Raw genomic sequence first — 19,210 nt, forward strand, 5'->3', positions numbered from 1 at the left:
TTCGTGGAGAGAGGCGGTTTCCATGCGTGCAGGCAAAGTGTATGCTGAGATGATGAGTTGCTAGAGACCAGGGTGGACTCTTCAGACCCAGAATAGGGCTCTGGCAGGTATGTGTCAATGTTTTCTGCCCATGGCACTCAGCCGGTTATTTGCATAGAATGTTATCAGCGGAATTAGTAGTCTCCGGAGAGGTTGCCACTTGTCAGCGAGCTTCCCCTGGCCAGGTCCGCCCGTGATGTAGCTCCCCGATCAATCACTACTCTTTAGACCTTCCAGATAGACTACCAGAACTTCTCTCCCCATGGGCAAGCAGTAGAGCCAGAGGCCTTCCCCCTTTGCTCTTTGGTCTGTAGGCCCTGTGTCAGGCACTCCAAGGTGTGAAGTGACAAGGGGGAGAAGGAAGAGATTTCAGAGAAGGAACACAAGCAGAGAGAGACAGAGAGAGGCAAGAGATGCTGAGTGGGGATGCCTTGCCTACTGATATCCTCGGGGAAGTGGGAAAATTGGACCCTGGCCTGCTCTGCCAATGCCCTGAAGCAGTCCGCACCAGGTTCTCCCTTGTGCCTGTGGAGCCTTTCCCAGGGTGTGCTCAAATCCTGTGGCCACTGGGTGTCATAGGTCATAATGGAGGGCCCTGTGTCGTCTTCCTGTTGGGCCAGATCTCTGCCATTTGCTGATTTTTGTCACCAGGCTCCTCATAAGCTCCGCCCACTCTTCCTGTGGGGGACTGTCTCCATGGTGATGGCAAATAAGCCTTAGCCCCGCGCACCTGGCCTTCACTTCACCTACCTGGCCTGTTGACCCTTACTCAGACCTCTGTGTTGATGAAAATTAATTTCTGCCAGTGCCCAGGTGTCACCATCTGGAATAATGTATTCCGGACATTGCCTGGGGCAGAAGGCAGCCTAGGTCAGCTGGTATCTGGAAGTCTAGTGACCTGTGACACTGCTGCCAGTGACAAATGGTGACTCGCACACTCACTTATCCCCTGGTGGCAGAATGATAGTGATGAGTGTAGAAAGATCGCTGCGGAGCACACGTTTAATGGGGCACCGGCCAAAGGCCAGGGGCAGAAGTGGACGTCGTGGAGCTGAATGGCGAGCCAGTGAAGACCCCAAGGATTGTCCTGTATGTGGCAAACAAGTCATCCGTGTCCCCACGTCCATAAAGCTTTGGAGTGCTGGGGTCCAGGCTGCCAGGATTTTGGCCTTGCCTTCGGAGCCCGGCCACATACGGAGCCTTGCACCGGAAGCGGGGACGTGTAGACAGCAAAAATTTGGTAAATGGCAGTGCCTCCTCGATTCACCTGGCATTGGCCTTTTTTAGCGGCATGCTTTTTTTTTTAGTAGGATGAGGTACTGATGGAGAAAGGCCGGATTATGTGTGCAGGAAAGATGTGTGGTGAGAGGGTGATGATGTTCAGACCAGGTCGGATCTTTAGTCCCAGAAAAGGCCCCGGGGAGGTGTGGGTCAATGTTCTCTACCCATCCCACTTGGCCCTGGGCGGTTTTCAGCACACTAAGGATCAGCGGAAATATTAGTCTCCTGAGAGGTTGCATCTGCCCACAAGGTCCACCTGGCTAGGGTTTGCCCGTAGTGTATTGCCCACGCCAATTAACAGAAGCTAATACCGTCCAGAGAGTCTACCTGCTATTCTGTGTCCTTTGGAAAGCGGTACAGCCAGAAGCCTCCCCTGTTTAATCTCCAGGCTCTCTGTCAAGCCCCTCATACTTGTGATGTTGTCAGGGGTAGAATGAAGAGATTTCCTGAATGAACACATACAGAGAGCAGCCATACATGGTGGGGAAGGGCGCCTTGCCTACTGATATCCTAACCTAAGTGGAAAAGAGGTGCCTGCCTGCTCTCCAGGTGTGTCAAACCTGTCCACAGCAGGGGTTTCCACCCATGAGGATGTTACTGGAATAAGGTTCTTGCCTCTCGCTGGTCAGGAATGAGTATATAAGGCATGTAGTTTTATCAGAGATGCTTGTAATTGGAGATGAGGAGAGTCTAGAGCAATGCCTACCCTGATCTCTCAGAATAAAAGAACGGCCTGAGTTTTTAAATGTTCTTTGGCAGGATTAGGTTTGTGTGTACTTATAGGTGTAGGTGGAGATATGTTAACTAAGGTGCTTGGGTAGTAGCTTTCCAAGATGGCTTCTGTACTGGATGCTGCTGGGATTCGTAGCAGGACGTATTATGGGATGTCACGCCTGGGCATTTTCCTGCTCTCCGGGGTCTATTCCCTGGCTGGGTCTGTAGCCCCTCATTGCCGCTGGTGGAAGGTCTCACAGCGGTCACAGGTGGATGTTTTGTGCATGTCCTTGGGCCTGGTTTTCTCCAGCTTTTTCTGAAATGCAACTTTAAAGAAGTTTGTGAGCTGTTTTTAGATACCCTGCCTGCTCCGTTCCTCTGGGGAATGGCTTTGTTTTTGCACCCTGGCCTATTTCTTGTTACTTTGCAGATTTGTGGGTCCCTCTGTTCTTTGTCTTACAAAGTCTCTGGGTTCCACACTCATCCCCCTATTACCTCTCTTATAATGTAGTGTATTTCTCTTTTACTTTCTTTTCCTCTAAGCACACCAGTCTCTTCACTATTTCTCAAACAGGCACCCTCTAATCTCAGGCCTTTGCTCACTTGTCTTACTCCCCCGAGAGATTCAACCCCATGAATCTTTATGGGAATGTGGATGAAGGTCTCTGCTTCTGTAACTTCCTCTTGCTGGACTGGGGCATTGTTTTTCCTAATGGAGCAGAAGTCTTTCACTACCTGATCTAAGTTACTATCAGTATCCCATCTTAGGGAATCAGTTGGTAGCCTTGCATGACCAGGAGCTTGGCCTGACTAAAAGCTTAAACAGGCAGGGGCCGAACGTGAATAATATTATTCCTCCCGTTAAGGCTGTAGACACTACCGTGGCTTCTGTCACGGAAAGACCTTAGTGGTCTAAATCAGGGAACTATTTGTTTTAATAGCCCTTTTCTTTTTATACATTTAGACAATAGTCTTAGGAGGGCATCCCTGCCATAGTGTGTGGCATCATGGAACGCTTTTACTATTTTCCATAATAAGTACTCGGGAACATATATTCTCTCATCATTCTTCATCCATCCTGTCTCATTCTAAGAAAAAAACCTTCTTTTCTCTTAGGGCACGCACCAGGGCAGTTAGCTTTTTGGGCTGACGTTTCTGGTGGTAAAGCTCTTGTCTCAATAATACCAGTCTGGCTGATAATTGTATAAAAGGGTGGCAGGGTTCAAGGTTTGGCACACTTTTAAGTTTAACTCTGGGGTACCTAGGAGGTGGGCCCCAAAAGGGTAGAAACGGAGTAATAGAGGGGAATGTTTTCTGCACTGCCCACCAAGTATCTTGACCTCCCCCTCTTTTGTTTTTTACATTCTTTGGCCCACCACAGGAAAGGGGAAAAGTAAAGTTGTTTACCTTAAGCTTTCTGTCAACCCCAATGACTATACAGTCATGACTGGATTTTGGGTTAAAACAGGGAAGGTAGCTTTCGTGTCTAGCAAAAATTCAGTCTCCTTACCTCCCATGTCAAGAGTAACCCAAGGCTCCGTTGCGGAAATAGTGATGGTCTTCTGGCCGGAGGTGAGTGGACTTCTGGGCCTTGTCGATAGGGCTACTCTTCCTTCTCTTCCAAGAGGGACATCAGGCACTGTGGGCCTGCCTGTACTGGCTTCTGGTGGAAGTCAACTGGGCACCCTGTTATAGAACACTCAGGGCAATCCACCTTAATGGCCTCTCCTTTTTTCAATACCCACATTGGTCTGGCTTGATACTCACCAGCCGATGAAGAAATTCTTGTGGAGGCCTTCGTCTTTAAGATCCCGTTGGGTTACCTCGAGGTGGGTCCTGATGTGCTACTGCCAACAATCAGGACTTTTTCTTCATCTTCTCTTCTGCTTCCAGTTCCCTGCTCTTAAAGACCTTAAAGTTTTCCTCAACCAGTCATGAGAGTGGCATCTGGGGTCCTGCCTCTATCTTTTGCAGTTTCTTTTTAATAATAGTTAGCAAAGTCTTTTCTTTTGGACACTCAGGGTCAGACTATTTCTTAAAAGCCTCAATCAGCCTGCTGAGTTCTCTTCTGTCTGGGTAATTTCTTTTACTCTATTATAATTAACAGGCTTGGCTATACGCTTCTAAATCTTGCCTATTACACATGGAACTAAAGAGTTGGCTTTTTTTTTCTTTTTTTTTTTTGTACCATCTCTATTGTAATCCCAATTTGGCTCCGCATTGGGGACTGTTTCTCCTCCCAGTCTGAAAATAACATGTGTTGGTTGTAGCCAGTTACCACCGTCTGTCTGTCCTCTAGCCTTAGTCAGGATCTTAGTGTCTTCATCCGTACTACAACAGTGAGTTAAAATGACCATCACATCTCTCTAGGTCAGATTAAAATTCAAGCTGCATTTCACGAACTCATCCTTAAATCTCTCAGGGTCTTCTACACACTCTCTAATTTTTTTTTTTTTTTGCATAAATTTCTTAAAGATTTCTCCAATTTAAATATACCATAAATAGGAATTAAAGTTACCAACCATACCCTGAGTGTTGGACCAATGGGCTTCCTTCTGACTCTTGTTTTACAAAGGATGATAAACTTAACATTACCTTTAACACACAAAGTTTGTCCAGAGAAAACAGAAAATATACAAAAACTTACATGTGACAACTAAGTTTTCACCACTGGCTTTTCTTGTTGGAGGCCTTCAGTTAATCCATCTAAAACATACTAAGCATTCTCACTGAGGGCAAGCTGTCCCTCTTTGGTTTACCTATTAACAGTCATGGATCACTTATTCAGAAGCAGAACTGGAATCTAAGACAAGATGAAGTCTGTGCCATGAGGTTGATCTCTGAGAATCTGGTTTAAGATACATAATTTTCTGCATATTTACCCTAAACATAACTCAGTCTAATCTTTGGAGTCAGTTTTTCAAAACAGACTGAATTCTTCAAAAAAAGCACATTGCCCAGAGCAAAATCATCTTGCTAGTTTATCTGGGCAATTGTTTATAAAAGGATACCCAAAGGCTATGGCCTGTGTGGGTTGCCCCAACTTCTATGAAAGTCAGAAATCTGGATTCTAAGAGAATTACGTACAAGTCTTTCATGGCATGATCTTGTTATAGAATCTTCGATTAAAAATATTCAATACTATCTCTTTTTAAGATCTCAGGCACCTTACAGCAAATCAGGGGGTAGAACAGAAACACTAACACTAGGCTAATTGTCTGAATTCACCACTGAAGCTGTTACCGCAAGTTCACGAGTTAGAGCCGCCTGCCGCAGAGAGCCAATTCTTGAGACGGGGTGAGGTGGGTAGCAAGAGCTTTATTAGATATACCGGTATATGGAGACAGAGGGGAATGATCTCCTCCTAAAGTCGTCTGTCTCACCAGACTACCGATGGGTTCGGGTTTTTAAGGGAAAAGGGGCGATAAGTTTTAGGGACTTGTGGAATGTGTGCTCTTTTTCTTGTTTGGTTTTGATGGTCCTTTCTCAAACGTGTTGATCTTTTCCTGCCATTATCCCATCAGCTCAGGGCGTAGCTGGCGCCATCCTTTGTCTTATTTGACAGGCTTAGATCAATATCACTTGTTTTCCACAGTCTTAGAGGAAACATTGGTTAACACTTAACCATTTGGGGAGCTAACATCAGGATCTTACTTGGAGGCAAGGATGGGCTGGCGGAGGGAAAGAAGAGAAAGAAGGAAGAAGAGAAAAAATGGCTCAGGTACGGTTCAAAATATGGCTGAGCAGCCTGTTTCAAAACCATGACTCTAAGGCTTTTGAACCAAGGAAACAAATTTCCTGAGGTGTTTGTTCACGCATGAGCAGCATCAGTAACTGTTTTTCATGTGCCTCAGCATTCTGCCAAGCCTAAGATTGCTATTCTAATTTGTAAACTCATGGGGCAAATTTCAGACACCTTTCTGGTCATGATATCCACAACTTTGTTAAGTTTGTCAACAAGAACTTTTAATTCAAGAGTTACAATATTTAAACCCACTAGTTAGATAATTTAGGAGAAAAGAGGAATATGGTTTCTTATCTCCAGAAAGTCGGACCTTAAAGCATCAGGAGTATTCTCACATAAAACCCATAGTGCCCTTTAGTTTAGATATTTTGGTCAAGTGTTTTCAGAAAATCAGTAAAGTAAAAACTTATCTGTAGCTGACAAAAACTTAATATAGGCATGACTAATTGGTAACACATAATCCTTGATAATGAAAGACCTGACAGAAATCAGTTACGAACCATTAACCATATTTTTAAAGAACTTCAGATGTAACACATAATATTGAGACACAACACCATGCAGTCAGGATATATCAAGAATATACCAAGACCATTAGGGCTCTAAATACCTGAACAGCAACAAAAATCACTTCATAGGTAAATGATGTGAATTCTGCAGTCAAACCATTGGCTTTTAATGGGGTTAGACTCCAAAGATAAATCAACGAAGTTAGCAACAACCCAAAAAGAAAGAATCAGGCACTTCTTACGACTTTAAAAACATGTTCCATGTAATTTATATCATATTAAATAAACCTTTTTAGGACTTTTTATTTATGAAAATTTTTGTGGCTTTCAAACTTGTCAGGAGTTTATCGTAAGTTACCAGGAAACAATAGTTATTTAACCCAAAGATCTTTAAAAACCTTAGTTTTTCTTAAAGCCATATGGCTTGGTTTCTGACTCAGGAATCTTATTCTAATGACAGACTGAACCTTTGTCTTAGAAGCAGATTCAATTTAACATCAATAAATTACCTGAAAGATAAAACATAACTAATTGAAATAAAGTTTCTTTAAATATTCCAAATTTTCATTCGACCTTTACTATTTCTCATATTTTCCAATTTAATTTTATCAAGTGGCTTTGGAAACCACAAGGTTCCTGCACAACTGACCAATTAACATTTCTCCAGGCCATTTCAGACATGTTCCATTGTGGCCTTGGCAGCTGAGGGCTGGGGGCTAAGGAGGTCTGATATTGCCCCACCCTACATACCTTTTAACTCAAGGTAGAAGACAAGATGAGCCCATTCGGATTCATTTACATACAGAGGCATTTTGAAAGGCTATCTACCCAGTAAATACCAAAGCCCTTTAGCAATTTTGTAAAGGAATCCAATTGGTAGCTAGGGAGACTAGAAGCTGGAGGGAGTAATCCCAATTCCAGACATTTTGAAAGGCAAAAGACAACAATTTCTTTCTCTTTTGCTGTTCTGAAGCTACTTTTCCTTTAAGACAAAATTACCTTTTTTCTTCAAACCACCTACAGCAAAAGATGACCAATTGCTCAGTAAACAGCCCAATCAGCAAATTCTCAGAAATCTCTACAAGCATGCTCCAATTCAACCTGAATTTCTCTTCACCAATTAGTTTCTATACAACACACACATTACACATAAGACACAGAGGCGACTGAGACAACCTCACAGCCTCAATCTCCCATAGAGCCCTGGTCACATATAAGACAAACAGAGAAAGCTCGGACTAGACAAGTCAGAAATGGCTTAGTGAGGCCTAACACATTACTAGGCATATCTGAATCTCCACTTTGATTTTCCGGATACCTCTTAACCCCAATACAGAAGAAAGGGGCTTCAATCTCTCCATCTAAATAGAGACCTCTACATCCATTCCCCCAGAAACACGGTGTACCATCTAAAATAGAGGCAGACAATATCCAGACGCAAAAAAAGACGACTGGAACAAGTGGCTGGGCAAAAGGCCAGCTTGAGAGGAGAGCAAAGAGAGGAAAAGGGGCAGGCTGCAGTTCCTGCCAAGAATGCACTACCAACAGGTCAGAAATTCCTTACTCCCTGGGGTCAAACAGAAGGTGTCCCTTGGTCCCTAGGGCTTGAGAGCCCATCGCTCTGGGGATGCTCCGTGGAATGTGTCCCTTGGTCCCTAGGGTCAAATGACCCATCTCACTGGGGACAATGCTGAGACCTTTCTGTAGTAATTTCTGATGGGGAGATCCCCAGTCCCTAAGGTTTAAGGTATCTCTTAGTCCCTAGGGTCAAATGACCTGTCGCACTGGAGACCCTTTAGAAGGTGTCCCTTGGTCCCTAGGGTCAGTTTAGGCCCGTCACTCTGGGGATGCTTCACCCTTCACTAGTGCCTCCAGCCCCCATAGTATGAGACACCCGTCCATGGAGGACTCCCGGGTGGCCTTACCCGGGTGACGACTCATCTGCCACTTGGATTGCTTTTGAGCCCTCATCATTGTACTTCACATTTCCAAGGAAAAACAGACGCAACAACAGGAAGTTTGCTTGGGAGGAAAATGAAACTAAGGTCGGGCCATGAGGAGTAAAGGGGAGAAGTCCTTACCCGGCGGAGAAACATGAGAATAAATCAGTCTCAGCAGCTGCTTCATTCACCGCCAGGGTCAGGCAATTCTCCTCTCCACTGCCTTGGGTCCAAGAACGGGACGCAAAGGATCCCTTTGTGCCTCCTGGCTCACCAAAATTGTTGCTGGAATAAGGTTCTTGCCCCTGACTGGTCAAGAATGAGCAGGTAAGGCACGTAGTTTTCCACAAGAGCAAAGCATTTTTGAAGAGTCTCGCAAGCGGAGACAAGGAGAGCCTAGAGCAAGGCTTACCCTCATCTCACAGAACAAAGGACAGGCCCGAGTTTTTCAAAGTTCTTGGGCAGGAAAAGATCCATGTTTATTCATAGGCTCAGGACAGGGGTATGTTAACTAAGGTGCAGCCGCAGCAGCTTTCCAAGATGGCTCCTGTCCTGGAGGCCTCTGGGATGCGTAGCAGGACTTATTATGGGGTGTCACACCTGTGCAGTCTCTCGCTCTCTGGGTTCGATTCCCTGGCTGGGGCTGTAGCCCCTCACTGCCCCTGGTGGGAGGTCACACGTGTATATTCTGCGCATGTCCCTGGGTCTGGTTTTCTCCAGCTGCTTCTGAAAGTCAGAAGGGGGCCCTCTGCTCCTTCTCTTACGAAGTCTCTAGGTTCCACACTCATCCCCCTATTTTCTCTCTTATAATACAGTCTATTTCTCTTTTACTTGCTTCTCCTCTAACTACACTAGTCTCTTCTTTATTTCTCAAACAGGTACCCTCTATTCTCAGGCCTTTGATCCCTGTCTTATAACCACAGTAGCCTCTTTGCTATTTCTCAAAGAGTCACCCTCCGATCTCAGGGCCTTTGCTACCTGTCTTAAAGATATTCCCTGGGTGTGCTTAATTCCTGTGGCCAAAGCCAGAAAAAGGCGGTTGAGTGTCCATGGACAAAATGGAGGACTCTGCAGAACTGGCCAGTTAGACCAGAATTCTCCTATTGGCTCAGTGTTTGTGACCTGTCCCATCAGAAGTTCCACCCAGTCTTCCGGTAGCTGCCACCACGGTGATTGGGAAACAAACCTTAGCTCCTGCAGTGGACCTTCGCCTGGCCTACCTGGCCTCTTGACCCTCACCCAGAATGCTGTGTGGATGAAAGAAAGGATGTCGACCAGTGACCACGTGTCCTCATTTCCTTGGAAGGATCAGAGCCCTTGCCTGGGGCAGAAGACAGCCAAAGTCAGCCGGAGCCTAGACACCTTGTGACCTGTGACACTGCCACCAGTGATAGATGTTGATTTCCATGCTCACCTATCTGCAGGTGGCAGATTCAGAGTGGTCGGAGGAGAAGTGTAGCTAGAGATCACACACTCACGGGGGCATGGGCAAAAGTTCAGGAAAAATATCTGACGTTGTGGAGCTCAAGCAGAGCCGGTCTAGGGCCCAGACCTCCCTCCTGTACGTGGCAAGCAGGTGATCCATATGCCCACATCCACAGACTCTGGACTGCTGAGGCCCTGGATGCCTGGATTTCGGCCTTGTCTTCGGAGAAGTGACGCACATGCAGTGTGCCACCAGCGGCTTTGGACCAGCAGAGGGTAAAATCTTGAAAATGGGGGCTTCAGTTGACTTTGCCTGTGCTCTCCTTTGGTTGAGTGACGTGCTGTTTTTCCTAGCAGGAGAAGGCATTCATGGAGAAAGGCAGATCTGATGTGTGCAGGCAAGGTATGTGCTGAGACGATGACAGCGTAGAGACTAGGATGGGATTTTCATACCCAGGCTAGGCTTCTGGCAGGTATGTTTCAGTGTTTTCTGTCCATTCCTCTAGGCCTGGTTTTCCCATACCATGTCTCAGCCAAATTAGTATTCTCCGCAAAGGCTTCCATCTGCCTGCAAGCTTCACCAGGCCAGGGTCTGCCTGTGGTGTAGCTCCCCTCAACAATCACTACTATCAAGACCTTCTACACAGACTACCTGCTCTTCTCGGCCCGTGGGCAAGCAGTACAGCCAGAGGCCTCCATCCTTTCATCTCTAGTCTCTCAGGCACTCCAAGTTGTGATGTGTCTCAGGGGTAGAATGAAGAGCTTTTGTACAATGAACTCAGAGAGAGAGAGAGAGAGGCAAGAGATGGTGAGTGGGGATGCCTTGCCTACTGATATGCTCAGGAAAGTGGAAAACGGGTACCTGGCGTGCTCCCCCAGTTCCCTGAACCTCTCTGCACCAGGGGCTCCCATCTGCCTGCTTAGCTTTTCCCAGGTTGTACTAAAATCATGTGGCCACAGCCAGAGGTGGCCACTAAGTGTCATAGGTCACAATGGAGGGCCCTATGTCATAGGTCAGGTGGGCCAGATCTCTCCCATTGGCTTGGTACTTCTGACCTGGCACCTCAGAAGCTGTACCCACTCTTCCGGGGGCTGGAAACATGGTGATGGTGAACAAGCTTTATTCCCGCACACCCATCCTTCACCTGGCATGCTGACCTGGCCCAGACCTCAGTGTTGATAAAAATTAATGTCCACCACGGCCCAGGTGTCACCATCTGGGATAAAGGATTCACGCCCTTGCCTGGGGCAGAAGACAGCCAAGGTCAGTTTGTGCCTAGAACTCTAGTGACTTGTGACACTGCTACCAGTGATAAATGGTGATTTCCACGATCACATATCCCCTGGTGGCAGAATGATAGTGACGGGATGGGAAATATGGCTAGAGAGCACACATTCACGGAGGCACCAGACAGAGTCCAGGGCCAGTAGTGGACGTCGTGGAGCTGAATGGCGAGCCAGTCTAGTGCCCAAGGCTCCCTCCTGTATGTGGCAAACAGGTCATCCATTTCCCCATATCCAGAAACCACTGGACTGTTGGCTCCCTGGCTGCCAGGATTTCAGCCTTGTCTTCAGAGGGCAGCCACATAAGCAGTGTTCCACCGGAGGCAGTGGTCCTGTCGGGAACAAAAATCGGAAAATGGCAGTGTCACTTCATTTGGGCGGTACTGCCTTTAACTGAGTGGCATGTTATTTTTCCTAGCAGGATAAGGCATTCACGGAGAAAGGCAGAATTATATGTGCAGGCAAGGTGTGTGCTTGTAAGGCGATGAGGATGAGACCAGGTTGGCATCTTTAGTCCCAGGAGATATTCCTGGCAGGTATAGGTCAATGTTATCTGCCCATTCCACTTGGCAGGGTTTTTTTTTTGCCATACAAAGGATCAGCGGAATTACTAGTCGCCGAAGAGACTTGCATCTGCCCACAAGCTCCACCTGGCCAGGGTTCGCCCATGGTGAATTTCCTATGTAAGTCAATAGTATCTAAGACCATACAGATAGACTACCTGCTATTCTCTGCCCACGGGGAACCAGTACAGCCAGAAGCCTTCCCCCTATCGTCTCCAGGCTCTCTGTGAAGCACTGGTACTTGTGATGTTTCTCAGGGGTGGAATGAAGAGAACTCTCTGAAGGAATGCATACAGAGAGGGACCATAGATGCTGAATAAGGACACCTTGCCCACTGATATCCTCAAGTAAGTGGAAAAAAGGCACTTGGCCTACCTTCCCAGTGTCTTGAACCTGTCCACATCAGGGTTTGTCACATGTAAGGATATTCCCTGGGTGTGCTCAATTTCCGAGGTGAATGCCAGAAGAGACAGTTGAGTGTCAGTGGACAAAATGGAGGACTCTGAGGAATTGGCCAGTTAGGGTGGACATCTCCTATTGGCTCAGTGTTTGTGACCCATCTCATCAGAAGTTCCACCCTGTCTTCCAGTGGCTGTCTCCATGGGGATAGGGAAAGAAGCCTTAGCCCCGCCCACTTGTCCTTGACCTGGAATACCTGGCTTGTTGACCCTCACAAAGACCCCTGTGTTAATGAAAAAAATAATGTCCGCTAGTGCCCAAGTGTCATCATTTCCTTTGAAGGCTTAGGGCCCTTTCCTGGGGCAGAAGACAGCCAAGGTCACCCTGAGTCTAGATACCTAGTGACCTGTGACACTGCCGCCACTGATAGGTGTTGATTTCCATGTTCACATATCCCCTGGTGGCAGATTCAGAGTGGTTGGAGGAGAAATGGAGCTAGAGAGCACATAGTCACGGGGGCAAGGGCCAAAGGTCATGAAAAATAGCAGACATCATGGAGCTCAAGTGGGAGCCCGTCTAGGGCCCAGGGCACCCTCCTGTACATGGCAACCAGGTCATCCATATCCCCACATCCACACACACTGGAATACCGGTGCCCTGGCTGCCAGGATTTCGGCCTTGTCTTAGGAGACCTGACACATGTGCAGTGTGTTACTGGAGGCTGTGGACCAGCAGACGGCAAAATGTGGAAAATGGTAGTTTCAGTTGTCTTTTCCTGTACTCTCCTTGGTGGAGTTTGCCATGCTGTGTTTCCTAGCAGGAGAAGGCATTCATGGAGAAAGGAGGATTTGATGTGTACAGACAAGGTGGAGACCAGAGTGGGATCTACAGACCCAAGCTAGGCCTCTGGCAGGTATGTGTCAATGTTTTCTGCCCATTCCCCTTGGCCGAGTTTTTCCATACCATGTGTCAGCCAAATTTAGTACTCTCCACAAAAACTTCCATCTGCCTGCAAGCTTCACCAGGCCAGGGTCTGCCTGTGGTGTAGCTCCTCTCAGTAATCAAGACCTTCTACACAGACTACCTGCTCTTCTCTGCCCATAGGCAAGCAATATAGCCAGAGGCCTCCACCCTTTCATCTCTAGTCTCTCAGACACTCCAAGTTGTGATGTGTCTCTGAGGTAGAATGAAGAGATTTTGGAGGATGAACACATACAGAGACAGAGAGAGGCAAGAGATGCTGAGTGGGGACACCTTGCCTACTGATATCCTCAGGAAAGTGGAAAACAGATACCTGGCCTACTCTCCCAATGCCCTGAACCTCTCTGCACAAGAGGCTCCCATCTGCCTGCATAACCTTTACCAGGTTGTGCTGAAATCGTGTGGCCACAGCCAGAGGTAGCCACTAAGTGTCATAGCTCACAAAGGAGGGCCGTATGTCATTGGCCAGGTGGGCCAGATCTCTCCCATTGGCTCAGTACATGTTACCCAGCCCCTCAGAAGCTGCGCCCGCTCTTCCAGTTGCTGTCTGCATGGTGATGGTGAACAAGCCTTAGCCACGCCAACCCGGCCTTCACTTGGCCTGCCGACCATCACCCAGCCCTCTGTTTTGATAAAGATTAGTGTCCGCCATGGCCCAGGTGTCACCATCTGGGATAAAGGATTCAGGCCCTTGCTTGGGGCAGAAGACAGCTAAGGTCAGCTTGTGCCTAGATCTATAGTGACTTGTGACACTGCTGCCAGTGATAGATGGTGACTTCCACAATTACATATCCCCTGGTGGCAGAATGATAGTGACGGGTAGAGAAATATCGCTAGGGAGCACATGTTCAATGACGCATCGACCAAAGGCCAGGGCCACTAGTGGACATCGTGGAGATGAATGACGACCCAGTCAAGGGCCAAGGATCCCTCCTTTATGTGGCAAACCGCTGGACTGCTAGGGCCCTGGCTACCAGGATTTCGGCCTTGTCTTTGGAGGAAGGCCACATACACAGTGTTCCACCAGAGGCAGTGGACCTGTCAGGAGCAAAAATTGGAAAATGGCATTTTCACTTCATTTGGGCTGTACCGCCTTTGACTGAGTGGCATGCTATTTTTCCTAGTAGGATAAGGCACTGATGGAGAAAGGCAGAATTATGTGTGCATGCAAGGTGCGTGCTGAGAGGGTGACAAGGTTGAGACCAGGTTGGGACCTTTAGTTCCAGGAGAGGCTCCTGGCAGGTGTGGGTCAATGTTCTCTGCCCATCCCACTTGGCAGGGGGTTTTTCACCATACAAAGGTTCAGCGGAATTATTAGTCGCCAGAGAGGTTGCATCTGCCCACAAGCTCCACCTGGCCAGGTCCACCAGTGGTGACTTTCCCATGTAAGTCAACAGTATATGAAACCATCCAGATAGGCTAACTGCTATTCTCTGCCCATGGGGAACCAGTACATCCAGAAGCCTTCCCCCTATCATCTCCAGGCTCTCAGGCCCCTCATACTTGTGATGTGTCTCAAGGGTAGAATGAAGAGAACTCTCCAAGGGACCACGTACAGAGAGGGACCATAGATGCTAAATAAGGCCACCTTGCCTACTGATATCCTGAAAAAAAAAAAAAAAAACCCAGTGCCGTCGAGTCAATTCTGACTCATAGCGACCCTATATCCTCAACTAAGTGTAAAAGAGGTACTTTGCCTGCTCTCTCAGTGTCTTGAAAATGTCCACATCAGGGGTTGCCAGAAGTAAAGATATTCCCTGGGTGTACTCAATTCCTGTGGCCAAAGCCAGAAGAGGCCATGGAGTATCGATGGACAAAATGGAGGACTCTAAGGAACTGGCCAGTTAAGGTGGACCTCTCTTATTGGCTCGGTGTTTGTGACCAGTCCCAACAGAAGTTCCGCCCAGTCTGCCGTGGCTGTCTCCATGGTGATTGGGAAAGAAGCTTTAGCCCCACCTAAAATATTATTTTATTTTTACTTGACCTTCACCTGGCCTGCTGACCCTCACGGTGACCCCTGTGTTGATTGAAAAAAGTAATGTCCGCCAGTGCCCAAGTGTCATCATTTCCTTTGAAATGTCCCTTCCTGGGACAGAAGACAGCCAAGGTCAGCCTGAGCCTAAATACCTGGTTCCCTGTGACACTGTCGCCAGTGATAGATGTTGATTTCAACACTCACGTATCTCTGATGGTTTCCTATGTCAATAAAAAGTTTCTAAGACCATCCAGATAGTCTATCTGATATTCTCTGCTTATGGGGAACTGGTACAGCCAGAAGTCTTCACCCTTTCATCTCCAGATTCTCCCTCAGGCACTTGTGATGTTTCTCAGGGTTAGAATAAAGAGATATCTATGAATGAACACATCCAGAGAGGGACCATAAATGCTGAGTGAGGTCACCTTGCCTACTGATATCCTCAAGTAGGTGGAACACAGGGACCTAGCCTGCTCTCCCAGTATGTTCAACCTGTTCACATCCAGGGGTGGCACCTGTGAAGATATTCCCTGGGTATGTTCAATTCCTGTGGCCAAAGCCAGGAGAGGCCGTTGAGCGTCCATGGACAAAACATAGGACTCTTCTGAACTGGCCAGTTAGGCCGCACCTCTCTTACTGGCTCAGTGTTCGTGTGGCGTCCTATCAGAAGTTCCACCCAGACTTTCTGTGGCTGTCTCCATGGTGATTGGAAACAAACTGTAGCCCCACCCACTCGGCCTTCACCTGGTCACCTGGCCTGTTGACCCTCACCCAGCCCCTGTGTTGATGAAAAAAATGATGACGGCCAGTGCCCATGTGTCTTCATTTAGTTTGAACGATTAGGGATCTTTCCTGGGGCAGAAGACAGCCAAGGTCAGCCTGAGCCTAGATACCTAGTGACCTGTGACACTGCTGCTAGTGATACTGATTTCCACACTCACATATCCACTGGCAGCAGATTCAGAGTGGTTGAAGAAGAAATGTACCTAGAGAGCACACATTCGAGGCGACACGGGCCAAAGGCAAAGGAAGATAGTACACATTGTGGAGCTCAAGTTTCAACCTCACTAGGGCCCAGGGCTCCCTGTTGTAGGTTGCAAACATGCCATCCACATCCCCACATCCATAGACTCTGGACTACTGGGACCCTGGCTGCCAGGATTTCGGCATTGTCCTGGCAAACCTGATGCATATGCAGTGTGCCACCGGAGGCTGTGGACGAGCAGATGGCACAATTTTGAAAATGCTCGTTTTGCATGATTTTGCCTGTAATCTCCTTTGACTGAGTGGCTGAAGTGTTTCCTAGCGGGTGAAGGTGTTCATGGCGAAAGGCGGATTTGATGTGTGCATGGAGGTGTGTGCTGAGAAGATGACAAGATGGAGGTCAGGGTGGGATCTTCTGACCCAGGATAGGTGTCTGGAAGGTATGTATTAATGTTTTCTGCCCCTTCCACTTGCCTGGGTGTTTCCATACAAGCTGTCATTGGAATAAGTAGTCTCCGGAGAGGCTTCCACCTGTGAGCAAGCTTCACCTGGCCAGGGTCCGCCCGTGGTGTAGCTCCCTCATCAATCACTACTATTTAGACTTTCCAGATAGACTATCTGCCTTTCTCTGCCCATGAGCAACCAGTACAGCCAGAGGCCTTCCCCCTTTGGTCTTTTGTCTCTAGGCACTCTTTCAGGCACTCCAAGCTGTGATGTGTCTCAGGGGTAGAATAAAGAGAGTTCCCAGAATTAACACATCCAGAGAGAGACAGAGAGAGGTAAGAGAAGCTGAGTGGGGCTGTCTTGCCTACTGATACTCTCAGAAAAGTGGAAAACAGGTACCTGGTATGCTCTGCCAATGCCCTGAACCTGTCCACATCAGGGGCTCCCATCTGCCTGAATTGCCTTTCCCAGGGTGTGGTGAAATCCTTTGGCCACAGCCAGAGGTGGCCACTGTGTCACAGGTGACAATGGAGGGCCCTGTATCATCCGCCAGGTGGGCCAGATCTCTACCGTTGGCTCAGTAGTTGTCAGCTAGCCCATCAGAAGCTCCTCCCACTCTTCTGAGGCTTGTCTCCTTGGTGATAGCAAACAAGCCTTAGCTTCGCCCACCCGATGTTCACTTAGCCTGCATGGCCTGCTGACCCTCACCCCGTGCTCTGTGTTGTCAGAATTAATGTCCACCAGGGCAGAGGTGTCACCGTCTGGAACAAAGGGTTCGGGCCCTTTCCTGGGACAGAGACAGCTAAGGTCAGCTTGTGCCTCGATCTCTAGTGACTTGTGACACTGCTGCCAGTGATAGACGGTGACTTTGACATTCACATATCCCCTGGTGGCAGAATGATCATGACAGGAGGAGAACTATCGCTAGAGAGCACACATTCAATGAGGCACCAGCCAAGGGCCAGTGACCTTACTGGGCTACGTAGAATTGAATGGTGAGCCAGTCTAGGGCCCAAGACTCCCTCCTGTATGTGGCAAACAGGTCATCCACATCCCCACGTCCAGAAGCCTCTGGACTGCTGGGGCCCTGGCTGCCAGGGTTTCGGCCTTGTCTTCGGAGGCCAGCTACACCCTGTTCCACCAGAGGCAGGGGACACGTACAGAGCAAACATTTGAAAATGGCAGTTTCACTTCATTTTCTCGGAACTACCTTTGGCTGAGTGGCATGCTTTTTTTCCTAGTAGCATAAAACATTCAGAGATAAAGGCAGAATTATATGTGCAGACATAGTGTGTGCTGAGGTGGTGAGGTTGAGACCAGGTTGGGATCTTTAGTCTCAGGAGAGGCCCCTGGCTGGTATCGGTCAATCTTATCTACCCTTTCCACTTGGCGGGGTTTTCCACCGTACAACGTATCAGCAGAATTAGTAGTCGCCAGAGGGGCTTGCATCTGCCCACAAGCTCCACCTGGCCAGGGTCTACCCGTGGTGTATTTCCCATGTCAATCATCAGTATCTAAGACCATCCCGATAGACTACCTCATATTCTCTGGCCATGGGGAACCGGTACAGCCAAAAGACTTCCCCCTTTCATCTCCATTCTCTCTCTCAGGCACTCATGATGTTTCTCAGGGGTAGAATGAAGAGATTTCTCCAAATGAACACATCCAGAGAGAGACCATAGATGCTAATCGAGGTCACCATGTCTACTGATATCAAGTAAGTAGAGTGCAGGTACCTGGCCTGCTCTCCCAGTGTCTTGAACCTGTCCACATCAGGGGTTTCCACCTGTGAAGATATTCCCTGATGTGCTCAATTCCTGTGGCCAAACCAGAAGAGGCCATTGAGTGTCCATGGACAAAATGGAGGACTCTGCTGAACTGGCCAGTTAGACCGGACCTCTCCTCTTGGCTCAGTGTTTGTGACATGTCCCATCAGAAGTTCCACCCAGCCTTCCTGTGGCTGTCTCCATGGTGATTGGGAAAGAAACCTTAGCCCCACCCACTCGGCCTTTACCTAGCCACCTGGCCTATTGACCCTCAGCCAGACCCCTGTGTTGATTCAAAATATAATGTCTGCCAGTGCCCACATGTCATCATTTCCTTTGAAGGATGAAGGCCCTTGCCTGGGGCAGAAGACAGTCAAGGTTAGCCTGAGTCTACGTAGTGACCTGTGACACTGCCGCCAGAGATAGAATTTGATTTCCTCACTCACATATCCGCTGGTAGCAGATTCAGAGTGGTTGGAGGAAAAATGTACCTAGAGAGCACACATTCAAGGTGGCACAGACCAAAGTTCTACTCTGTCCTGTAGGGTCAGTTATGAGTTGGAATTGACTCAACAGCACACAACAACAAATGTATGATGGAAATTGAGGAGTACAAAGCTCCAAGAAATGGTCCTCCCTTCTGGGTCAAAGGATGGAGGACAGAGAAAACAGAGATCCAAAACCTTGGAAAAAAAGAAGTCTGGGAGGAAGATTGTTGGTGGAATAAGGACTGTGAAGGGCTACCATACATACTGAGGAATCTGAAGTGTAATGTGCATGCCTAAGGATGGAGACATGCTCATAAAAAAAAAAAATACTGACAAGGCCTTAGGCTTGCACCTCTGGCTGATCTTTGGGCTCCATGCAAACAGGAAGCGAATGCCAAGGCAGAGTTTTAGGCAGTCTGTGTTAGCATTGAAAGGATGTCCCAGTTCGGAGCCAATCTGCAAAGACTGGGAGAGTATTATTTTTTCTTTTTGGGTACAAGCATTTAAAGAAATCACTGTGAGATCATGAACTCACTCATTGAGATAACAGAACAGAAACTTCCGTGGCCAGACATGACAAGGAATACAAGCTTTGCGGAAATAATTTGGAAATGTCACTAAGTAAATGGATGATTGGCCCTCAACAATTAAAAAAAAAAAAAAAAACCCTAAT

The sequence above is a fragment of the Loxodonta africana genome, unplaced genomic scaffold (assembly GCF_030014295.1).
Source record: "Loxodonta africana isolate mLoxAfr1 unplaced genomic scaffold, mLoxAfr1.hap2 scaffold_40, whole genome shotgun sequence".
NCBI classification, from domain to species: domain Eukaryota; kingdom Metazoa; phylum Chordata; class Mammalia; order Proboscidea; family Elephantidae; genus Loxodonta; species Loxodonta africana.